The sequence below is a fragment of the Hylobates moloch genome, unplaced genomic scaffold, assembly GCF_009828535.3.
Source record: "Hylobates moloch isolate HMO894 unplaced genomic scaffold, HMol_V3 SCAFFOLD_5, whole genome shotgun sequence".
Taxonomy (NCBI): domain Eukaryota; kingdom Metazoa; phylum Chordata; class Mammalia; order Primates; family Hylobatidae; genus Hylobates; species Hylobates moloch.
The window spans coordinates 5,637,412-5,649,070 of record NW_026652280.1 but is presented as its reverse complement, the minus strand read 5'-3'; positions in this window follow the sequence as shown (position 1 = coordinate 5,649,070).

Genomic DNA, 11,659 nt, shown 5'->3' with positions numbered 1-11,659 from the left:
GTGCAGTGCCCTCTTTACCCTTAGGAAGTGAGCATGCACAGTGCATTTAGGACGTCATATGCATGCCCATCTGAGGCTTTCTTCCCTTTCCCGTGGAGTGCCCCTGGAAGGTCAGACTTCGCCATTTTGTCTCTTAATGTGCACGCCCAGGAAGTCTTTTCTCCCTGGCTCTGCATTCAATGAACACTTTAATGTTAACAGCTGTGGATCATCAGGAGACTGTCTCTCCTTGGTGCGCTGGCACCAGCTGCTAAATTATCGTTTTCAGAGAGGCAGTGTGATAATTGTCGAACCATCACCCGGCATTCCTAGTGGATGGGAGGAGAGCCCTCTTCTGCCCCGCTCATGCCTGTCTAACTACCTGTAACATATTCAGGTCGTACCCTACAGCAGTTACACCAGAGCTCTGAGGATGGGACCCAGGTCTCAATGTTGCCTTTAAAACCCTGGGTGATTGCAGAGGGCAGCCAAGGTTGGGAACCTCAAAGCCATTCTGGAAATGTGAGCAGAGGCCAGACGGGAGGCGGTGGTCTGACTCCACCTCAGTGCATGTGGAGAGTAAAGGTAAGACACTCCTGGAGGTGTCTGTCCATTTATGAAACCAAGACAGACTCGCCATCTGCACCTGCTGCGTTTTCTCAGCACCCTTTTCCTCTTAGCTACTGCATTCTGACTCTCCCACCTGTGGAGTCCTAATGAGGGAAAGGGAGTCAGGCTGGTAGGACCAGGGGAAAGCAGAAAGAAAAAGCAGATAAGCTCTCAGTCTGCCTTTCTTTGTGGTCCAGGACACATAGCCCTCCTGCACAAATAACTCACAATCTTCCTGCACCTGGCTTATCCTCAGACACCTTGGCTGATAAAAACATGCAAGTTAGCTCACTGCAACCTAGGCAGCCCTCCCCAGCACAAGCACCATCCTAGAAAATGCCCCACAAGCCTGCATCTCCTGGCAGTCAGCTCCTCTCTTGCTAATTTTCGTCTTGCTTTCTTGCAACATATTTTCCTACTTTTTCTAATAAACCTGACTTTCTTACCTACAACTGTGTTGGTAAATTCTTTTTACCACCCACACCACAGGCCCCAGATACTGGCTACCCGCACCGCCACCCCCATCTCTTCACTGAAAATATCCCTAACAGAGGCCACCAAGACCAGATCACATGCCCCCCTCTCAGCCACTGCCATGTGGACTCACCCTCCTGTGACATCAAGCGGGTGGCCCCCCTCTTCCTCCTGAGGTGTGTCCCCAGGCTACGGGACACCAGCTGCCTTGGCTTTCTTCTGTCTTTGGTTGTTCCTCCACATATTCCCATTCATCCCCCTCTCCTTGTATGTTGTGTTCCCAGGATTCTGTCCTCCCTCCTACACTCTCCAGAGACCTGGTTCACTCCGTGGCTCTAATTACCACTTACATGCAAGCAATTTCCAGATCTGTATTTCCAATGCAAACCTCTCTGCCTGAGCTCGTTCAAGCTGGCCATCTCTACATCAGTGCCTAGTTAGCACCAATGTTCATCAGCAAATGCCTGAGTTCTGACTCTTACCATATTCTCCCTCAGTTGCTGCAATAACCTTCCCAGCTAGTTTACACATCTCTGGACTGGCCCCCGCAAACCTGATCCATTCTTACGATGCAGCCCGTGTGATCTTTCAAGATGTAATATTTCCATCTCCCAGATTTATAACCACGACGACTCCTCCAAAACTTTCAGAGGATGATTCACTTGTTTTGGCTTAACCTGCAAGCCTCACTCCTCTCTAACTTCATGATTGCCAGGACCCTTTTGTTCCCAATACAGCGTTACCCTTCTCCCAGGCCTTTGTGATCTTTCCTCTTGGCCAGAAATGCGTTTCTCAAGGTGGCATAGCTCTAAAGCCCACCTCCACCGCTCCCCCTTTTCTCACATCCGTGGAGCTTACATGCAGCTGTCATCTCACATTTACTTGGGCGTACCACCTCCCTCCCAAGCCATCAACTCCTTCAGGGCCATTCTGGTCTTATTTTGTTTTATTTTTTCAGCCCCAGCACCTGAGAAAATATTAAAAGAACTTCTGAGATCCTGAAATGAGTTGTTTTTATATATGTTATTTATTATTGTGCTAGTTCAACCAGCCAGAGAAGTGCAGTGTTGCTTCTTACATGAAATTAACTGGATACTTTTCTTTTGTTGTTAGTTTTGTAGCCAGAACAATGGTTGTTTACAGAAGGAACAAAAATGAAAAGGATCTGCAGGTACAAAGTCACCTGTTTCCTGCACACACCTCTCTGTATTGTCTGGGTCCTGTATTAGTATCTTTCTCATTAATTGAGAATATAAATGTTAGAAATAAATATGTAGGCACACATAAGGCATTGCCAGTAAAATGTTCATCAATGACCAGATACAAAGAGGTTGGGGAAGGCTTTAAAATTCCTGGCTTGGAGTGCAATGAAATTTCATCAGCCCCTTGGGCCTGCTGGGACCAGTGCAAAGCTGATGGGATGTGCTGCTTGAGGCTGCCAGGAAAGTGTTAGCAATGGGTGAGGCTGCAGTTGTGCCTCAGAGAACGGGTAGGGTTTTGGAACCTGGAAATGTGGATGCAACAGCAGATTCAGAAACTGGAAAATCCAACAGCAGGTAGGCAAATGGTTGGATGTACATGCAACTTCCAAGAGACATGTCTATGGCATGGAGGTACCTGCCACTGCACAACTCCATCTCATGTGTTGACTCCCTGAGGGCACAGAGGGCTGAGTAGCACCTACAATGGGTCCCCAAAGTCAATCCATGCAGGACCTACTGTGGGTCCACAGGCAGAATAGGCCTGAAAATGCCTTTGAGGTGCTTCTGGTGGATGGTGGCAGCCCAGATGATGGTCCCCAAAGCACGGTGCATCTTCAATGACAGTGGTTCCTAAATCCATGGAGTCCTCCCTTTGGCAGATTTAGTTTGGGCACCCCCAGCCCAATATAGTTCCTGCATCTGGTTTCAGTTTGAGGAAGCCAAGGTTGGGGTTGGAGTTCTCTGCATGGAGTTTGGGGAACACAGCCCATTTCTCTGCCAGGAAACCAGTGGAAGTGACATAGCTAGGCTCCGTGAGGAGAGCCTTGGTTTTGTTCAAATCACAAAGACAGAGCTGCCTTCCCCTCCCTGCCAGCAGGGCCCAGGTGATAGTTAATTTATGTGCCAACTTGACTGGCCCATGGGGTGCCCACATATCTGGCTATACATTAATTGTTTTTCCTCGCTTTGCTTTTTTTTGGAACTAATTAAACTCTAGACTTTATTTGAATTTGATTAGTTTTCCACTTAGGTTTTTTTTTTTTTTCTTTTTCTGGGATGCAATCCATGATGCCACACTCCATTTAGCATATATAGATTTTTGAGGAATGTGATTAAGCACTGGGCTTTTTATGGTTTTGCTTTAAAAAATCAAATTTGCTTAAACAGAAGGAAGGAAATTGCACAAAAATCAACACAGTTTGTTGAAACTATTTTTGTTTGACAAATAAAACTTAACCAAATCAACTCACAGGTCTGATAATTACCACACACACACACACACACACACACACACACACGTGCTCCTCTTGACAGAATATAAAATGCACAATTGGAACAAAGGGAAACTAGGTGAGCGATTAGTGCTGACTGCCTGCTGTCCACTCAGACCGCAGCCAGCCACCAAAAGCCTCCCTCCCCTGGAGATGGATTTGCCCCGTGACCTTCCCAGCATCAAGTCTGCTACTCACATGCAGAGTGGCAGGCTGGGGCCCAGAGGTCAACCTCACAAACTGGGACTTGCCTGAGACCCATAACGGAGGCACTGGTAGAGCAGGGGCCAGAAAGCAGGTCTCCCCGTGTGCCTGGGGTCTCACTCCGGGAGCTGGCTTCAGGCACACAGAGTACACCCAGGCACTGGCTTCCAGGACCAACCTGGAGCATGTCAGACTCACGCTGTGAGAGGAAAAGGGACAAATCCTAACACCATGAGAAAATGAAGGAAAGAAAAATGCTTCCAGACTATCGCTAACCTAATATTTTCTTATTTCTTAAACTTGGAAAACCTTTGCCCATTTTCAGATCTCTGGGCATGTTCCCAAGAATCCTGCTACTTCCAGTGATTAAAAGCCCCCTGGGAGAGCACTCTTGGGCACTTAGGATTCCAATTTCTATATTACGGTCTCATGTTTCCCAACTGGAAATACCGCAGTTAATGTATCTATGTTTAAAATACAGCACTCGAAGTATTTGCTAATGTTTCACTTAATCTTGCATTTCTCTGGCACCTGTAGAAATTAGGAGCCTGGGGAAAACAGTGACTAGCAAGCATTTATAGCTGATAGCACCCTGTAATTGCAAAAGGAACTTTTAAATGCTTTTAAGCTGTTCATTTCCCAGTCCCTCTCCTGTGAGAAGGTGGCTCTATTCCAGAAAGTTTGCTAGGCCATTCCAAAAAGTTATAGCACACATGTGCGGGAGACAGAATCCTCGCCATTCTCAAGCCCGAGTTTGTCTGCTCCTGTAAAGCACATGGAGGCGCTTCCTCAGCACAGAGCTGGGTATAAACCTGGGATCAAGTGGTTGCCCTCTGCAACCTTCCACCCCATTAGCACCCAAAAAAGAGGAACCCTTCACCCTAGCAAACTTCAGTACATAGAATGCACAAATCACTTGGATGATTTTTCTCTGACATGGTAAATCCCAGCTTCCTCAAGTTTCTTCATGTCATTCCATCACATCAGCATAATACTCTTTAGGAGACCATCTTCTTTTAAGCAATAAAACGTCAAGCGCAGGAACTACGAGTTTCCATCTTTAGTTGTGCAATCTAAAAAGCCGATAGTCTGAGGGGTGCAGGGCCAGGCCCCAGAAGGGGCACAACTTCAGTGAAACTGCTTCTCCGTTCCCCTGTTTTTAAAAGAGGAGGTGGTACCTAACATAAAAGAATGCATTACTCGGCCAGGTGCAGTGGCTCACACCTATAATTCTCAGCACTTTGGGAGGCTGAGGCGGGTGGATCACTTGAGGTCAGAAGTTCAAGACCAGCCTGGACAATGAGGTGAAACCTCGTCTCTACTAAGAATACAAAAATTAGCTGGGCGTGGTGGCACGCATGCACCTGTAGCCCCAGCTACTCAGGGGGTTGAGGCAGGAGGATTGCTTGAGCCTGGGAGGCAGAGGTTTCAGCAAGCTGAGACAACACTACTGCACTCCAGCCTGGGCAACAGAGCGAGCGAGAGTGAGAAGCAGCAGAAGAAGAAAGAACAAAGAAGAGAAGAGAATACATTACTTTACTCATTGTGGAATCTCAGGTATCTGCAGGAGTAAGGAGGGGCAGGAAGAGGGATCCTCCTCCTCAATGTCTCAACTCAGACAGTGGAAGCTGCCTGGGAGGTCGCAAGGCACCTATGGACTCCTCGGTGTACTCTAGGACCATGGTTCTCAAAGCCTAGTGTGCACCAGAATCAACTGTAAGTTGGGTTGGGGCCCGCATTTCTTACAAGTTCCTCGGGGTGGCTCCTGAGGCTGGTCTGGGGACCAGGGCACTCTGAGAGCCACTGGGCTGTACCTGACAAGCAGCATCCAGCCCACGCTTCTCTGACTCACTGTGCTGCCAGACACTGGATTTGAACTAAGATGTGTGCTGCAATTCCCCCCAACACCATCCATATTTTCTGTTTACTGTCTGCCATAACAGAATACCATAGACTGACAGCCAGGCACGGTAGATCACGCCTGTAATCCCAGTACTTTGGGAGGCCGAGGCAGGCGGATCACTTGACGTCAGGAGTTTGAGACCAGCCTGGCCAACATGGCAAAACCCTGTCTCTCCTAAAAATACAAAAATTAGCTGGGCGTGGTGCAGATGCCTGTAATCCCAGCTACTCAGGAGCCTGAGGCAGGAGAATCGCTTGAACCTGGAGGCGGAGGATGCAGTGAGCCGAGATCACGCCACTGCACTCCAGGCTTGGTGACAGAGGAAGACTTTGTCCATTTAAAAAAAAAAAAATACCATAGACTGAGGGGCTTAGACAAAAAGCATTTATTCCTCACAGTCCAGAGGCTGGAGGTCTGAGATCGGGGTGCCCACATGGCTGGGCTCTAGGGAGGATGCTTCTCCAGGGTACAGACTGCTGCCTTCTAGCTACGTCCTCACATGGCTGAAGGAGGCTTAGAGGGCTCTCTGCAGGCCTCTTTGTGTGTTTGTTTTGAGACAGGGTCTTACTCTGTCATCCATGCTGGAGTGCAGTGGTATGGCCATGGCTCCCTGTAGCCTCAACCTCCTAGACTCAAGCCCTCTTCTTGCCTCAGGCTCCTGAGTAGTTGGGAGTACAGGCACACACTATCACATCTGCCAATTTTTTTTTTGTATTTTTGGTAGAGATGGGCTTTTGTCATGTTGCCCAGGCTGGTCTCAAACTCCTGGGCTCAAGCAATTGCCCGTCTCAGCCTCTCAAAGTGCTGGGATTACACAGCACCTGGCCTGGGGGCCTCTTGTATGAGGGCACTAATCCAATTCGTGAGAGCCCCATCCTCATGACCACCTCCCGAAGGCTCCACCTCCTAGCACTACCACACTGGGCATGAGATTTTGACGTGAATTTTGGGGTGGACACAAACATTCAGTCCATAATAACCATGTTTAAAGTGACTGAACTAAATCACTTATAGGGAAAAACAACAATTTTTAATGTGGAAAAAAAATATCAACTGTTTTGTTGTTGTTTTTAAAGGAAAATTCCTAGGCTTTGAAAGTCTCACCTTTGGAACAGAATAGTGCTGATGCGTTCCTGTGGAGAATATTGAGCTACACAGGTGAACGTGTACTTCACTCTGCTTCCTAATATTAAGACTCACATTTTCTACAACCTCTGAGCTTATCTTGTTTTACCAGCCACAGAGTATATGTAAGAGTTGCTATGTTTTAAGGCAAGAGCAGAGGGATATTAAAGAACTCAGTCTAAAAGCAGAAAAAGCCAACAGACGCAGAGATTATTTAAAGTTCTAGCACATGTCCGTGCTTAAGATGAACGGGTTCCAAACTGCCCCATTTGCCACTTAACAACCTCCTTTCCCTCCACCCACAGCTGCATTTGGGGGATGGAACCAGAAGAAACATTTTCCCATGCTTAGTGATTCTCCTCTTCCTTTTCCTCTAGTAAGTTCTGGAAGGATTCTTATGCAATCAAAGAGCATGAAAAATGACTTGCAAGAGGAAAATAGACAAGTCAAAATAAAAACAAACAAAAAAAAAAATGTGAAGGGGGTACATGGGTTCTCCAAAACAGCGCAACTGTCATTCTGTGTGGGGAAATCAATGGTCAAGTCAAAGATCTTCAACTGGTCTGTCAGCTACAAAGTTCAAAGCAAATGTGCATCCAGCCTTCCTGTGTTTCTGTGGGCTTTGCCCCATGCTTTCACTGGCTTTATCTCAAGCCTATCTGACAATTATTTTTGGCTCATTCGATGAACGACTTTCAGTCAATTTCTTCTATTTTGAATGCTTAAAGTAGGGCTCATCTTCATATACTATAGTATTCAGAATATTGTTGGAATTATTATTCTGATCAGACTCAGTCGATTAAAAATTGACGAGCTATTAGATGGAGTGTGATGTTGGATGGGGGCTGGGGCATTCTAGACGGGTCAACACAGGCCTTGCTTTTGAGGGTCTCACAGCACCAGGAGGGTGTAATAGACAGAATCATGGTCCCCACAAGGAGGCTGCACATCCTAATTCCCGGAAACCATGACGATGTTGCTTTACACAGAATCAGGTACTGATAAGTAAAGGGTCCCGATGTGGGGACAGTATTTTGAAATATTTGGGTGGGTCCAATGTCCTCCAAAGGGTCCTTCTAAGGAAGCAGGGAGATGGGAGAGCCAGAGAAGGAGCTGAGACAACAGAAGCAGAGGTCCGAGGGAGGGAGGCGTGGAGGCGGTGTGCTTCTGGCACTGAGGGTCGGGGAGGGGGCCGTGGGTGAAGGAGGGCAGGAAACCCCCAGGAGCTGGAGAATGCAAGGACACAGATGCGCCCTTGCAGCCTGTGGAAGGAATGCAATTCTGCCATCACCTTGGTTTCAGCCCAGAAGACCCACTTTAGACTCCTCCAGGACCATAAGGGCATAACCTGCATTGTTTTAAGTCATGACGTTTGTGGTAGTTTGCAACAGCAGCCATAAGAAACCATATAGAGGAAGAGGGATGTACAGAGGATGTGGAACGAGCCTGAGTGCCCCACATGCCTGCCCCGAGCCAGAGTGCACCTGCCCCAGGCCCAGGTGCAGCAACCTATCCCCAGCTACCTGTCCCCAGCTACCAGCAGTGGCCTCTGACCTTGGCTTCCAAGTGCAGTGCAGACAGCCTCGGCCAGGGTTCTCCTCACCCCCACTGCTTACCACCAATCCTTAAAGACTCTGGACACATGAAATATTGTGTAAATTCTAGAACAGTATTTTTCAGATGTGGGATCTGAGAAGCAGCTCCTCAGTAGGGACCCCACTTGGAGTTCTTCACCAAGGTGAGCAGATAGGCCACACACAGCACCCATGAACAAGAAACTGGGCTAGGGACAAAAATATTTGTTAACAAGAGATACTTTCCAATAATATTCTGAATACTATAGTACATGAGGATGAGCCCTATGTCAAGCATTCAAAACAGAACAAATTGACTGAAAGCCATTCACTGAATGAGCCAAAAATAATTGTCCAATAGGCTTGGGATAAAGCTGGTGAAAGCATGCAGCAAAGCCCACAGAAAACATGGGAAGCCCAGAGGCACATTTGCTTTCAGCTTTGTAGCTAACAGACCAGTTTAAGTTGGTCCTTCCTGTCCTACACCCTACTTAGAAAGAAACCAAATAGGAGGTAAAATCCAGTCCCCCAAGGTCAGAGGAATAAAGACTCCCAGTGGCTCAGAGCATAACCGTTGTTCAGCCAGATTCTTTACTTGGCAAAGAGATACAAGACTTGATTCACTTTGGCGTTTGTGATGGGGACTGTGGCCACAGGAAAGAGGACCAGGGATTGTTGGGTTGAACTCTACACATCATTTATCCAACAAGCTCTGAGCACCAGGGCACCAGGTGCTATGCCAGGTAATGAGATACAATGGTGCAAGAAGCGGTTCTGGGCCCTCCAGGACTCCACCATATGGAGTAGAGGGGAAGGAAGTGAAGCACCCATAAAGATGTAAGTAATCACTTATAACAGAAAGTGTGGCAAGATAACTTGAGACCCCATGGGACGTACTTGGTGAGCAACTGGTGGTCTTGTCTTGCTCAGCAGACTGCTTGGCTAGAGTGTGCAAGGTGACAAAGCTTTGAGGATATCTTGGGGAGAAAATGGTTGCTTCTGCTTAAGAGGAGATCTGGAGGGTTAGAGAGGGAAATAATCGGAATTAAACAGCTGCCCTAGGGAAAAGTATCTTGGAGAAAGAACAGAAACATTTTTAAAGGGATTTTAGAAATTCATGTGGTTTGCAATATAATATCCTTCTCCATCTTTTCAGACATATTCATAAAATGGACATTATTTTTCCATGCTTCTAGAGTTGGTGGAGGGAGTTTTGAGTTGCAAGGACATGCTAAGTCTGTCAGTTAAGATTCTGCTTGGCCTATGTATAACAGAACTATCCAAAATATTAGTAGCTTAAATGACATGTGTATTCCTCTCTCATGTAAAGGCAGTCCAAGGCTGATATCGCAGGTGCATGATAAGATCCAGGCTCCTTCCAGTTTTCTGCTTCACTATCTAAGCAGTGGCTTCCATACTTAAGGAAACCTCTTTATCCGTCATGGCTGCTGGAGCTTCAGTCATCACATCTGCCTTCCAGGCAGCTAGAAAGAAAGACGAAGGGTGGCTGGGCGTGGTGGCTCATGCCTGTAATCCCAGCACGTTGGGAGGCCGAGGCAGGCAGATCACCTGAGGTCAGGAGTTCGAGACCAGCCTGACCAAAAAGGAGAAACCCCGCCTCTACTAAAAACACAAAATTAGCCAGGTGTGGTGGTGCATGCCTGTAATCTGAGCTACTCGGGAAGCTGGGTTAAGAGAATTGCTTGAACCCAAGAGGCGGAGGTTGCGATGAGCCGAGATTGCGCCATTGCGCTCCAGCCTGGGCAACAAGAGTGAAACTCTGTCTCAAAAAAGTAAATAATAAATAAATAAATAAATAATAAATAATAAAGAAAAGAAAAGAAAGAAGGAAGGGCAAAAAGGATATACCAACTCTAATGAAATAAGGTTTCTGATATTAAGGAAGAAGAGAATGGCCACTGAAGGCCAACTGAACAGTCTCTGCTTCCTTAGTCTAAGGTTTCTGATATTAAGGAAGAAGAGAATGGCCACTGAAGGCCAACTGAACAGTCTCTGCTTCCTTAGTCCAACCTATAAACGGGAGTGGAGTAAAAGCAAGAGGGTCAGCCCAAAAATCCCCATGTGAGTTACAAATGTGACAAAGCTGCAGTGACGAGGTTCATAAAGGCAGTTGGAGCTGACTCGGATTGCATGAGCTCTGAGAGGCTTCCTAGAGGAAAGTACACAGCATGTGAACTAAGCCTGAGGCATGTATGAGAGTCCACCCGGTGAAAGGGGAATGGCGTTCCAGTGCAGAAACAACCAAAGAACAGAAGCTGAGTGGCGCTTTTCAAACTCTCAAACCCTGGGCTCTTCCTACTCCATTTCTGTCCTGGCTGAGTTTCCTGCAGGGGAAGCCTGCAGCCCAGCCCTCTGCAAGTGGCTCTCGGAAGTCACCAGCAGCCTGCTTATCCCCAAAGCCCGAGACCAAGCCCCAGGCCTCGTCCACACTGCAGAGCCTCTGCTGGATTAAGCCTGCATGCCACCCTCTGGCTCTCTTCCCATCTCCATTGCTGCTGCCTCTCCTTCTGAAGAGGGAATAACTCACACTGTTTACAACAGCACCCCCAGCCACATCTGGAAACCTGTCCCCAAACGGCCAGCATGGAAGATTTGAATCAGCCTGCTGTGTGAACCCGCGGACCTGGGCTGCCAAAGTCTTCTCACTTCCAAAGATGAGTCTCTATGTGTGTATGAACTTCTTAGGACCAAGTTCTTTTCAAGAAACACTCTAGTACAAGAAAATAAATCTAAGTGTGTGTGTAAATGAGGCCATGGATATGCTGCTGAGCTTGATTTAATCATGCCACATTGTATACATATTTCAAAACAAACATCACATTGTATACATGTATCAAAACATGAATATAATGTATGCAATTATGATTTGTCAATCAGAAATTTTAAAAATATATATATTTTTTGAGACAGGGTCTCACTCTGTCACCCAGGTGATAGTGGTGCAGTGGCATGATCATGGCTCACTGCAGCCTCAACCTCCCAGGCTCAAGTGATCTTCCCACCTCAACCGCCGGAGTAGCTGGGACTACAGGCACGCACCACCATGCCTGGCTAATGTTTTGTATTTTCTTTTGGTAGAAACAGGGTTTAAACATGTTGCTCAGGCTGGTGTCAAACTCCTGGGCTCAAGCAATCTGCCTACCTCAGTCTCCCAAAGTGCTGGCATTACAGGTGTGAGCCACTGAACCCAGCCAGAAATTTTAAAAATTAATTAAAAATAATAAAAAATTCATAGAGCTGATGAGGAACTACATTCCTGAGACTAGAAGAAAGAACACAGACCTACCAGTAAAAACT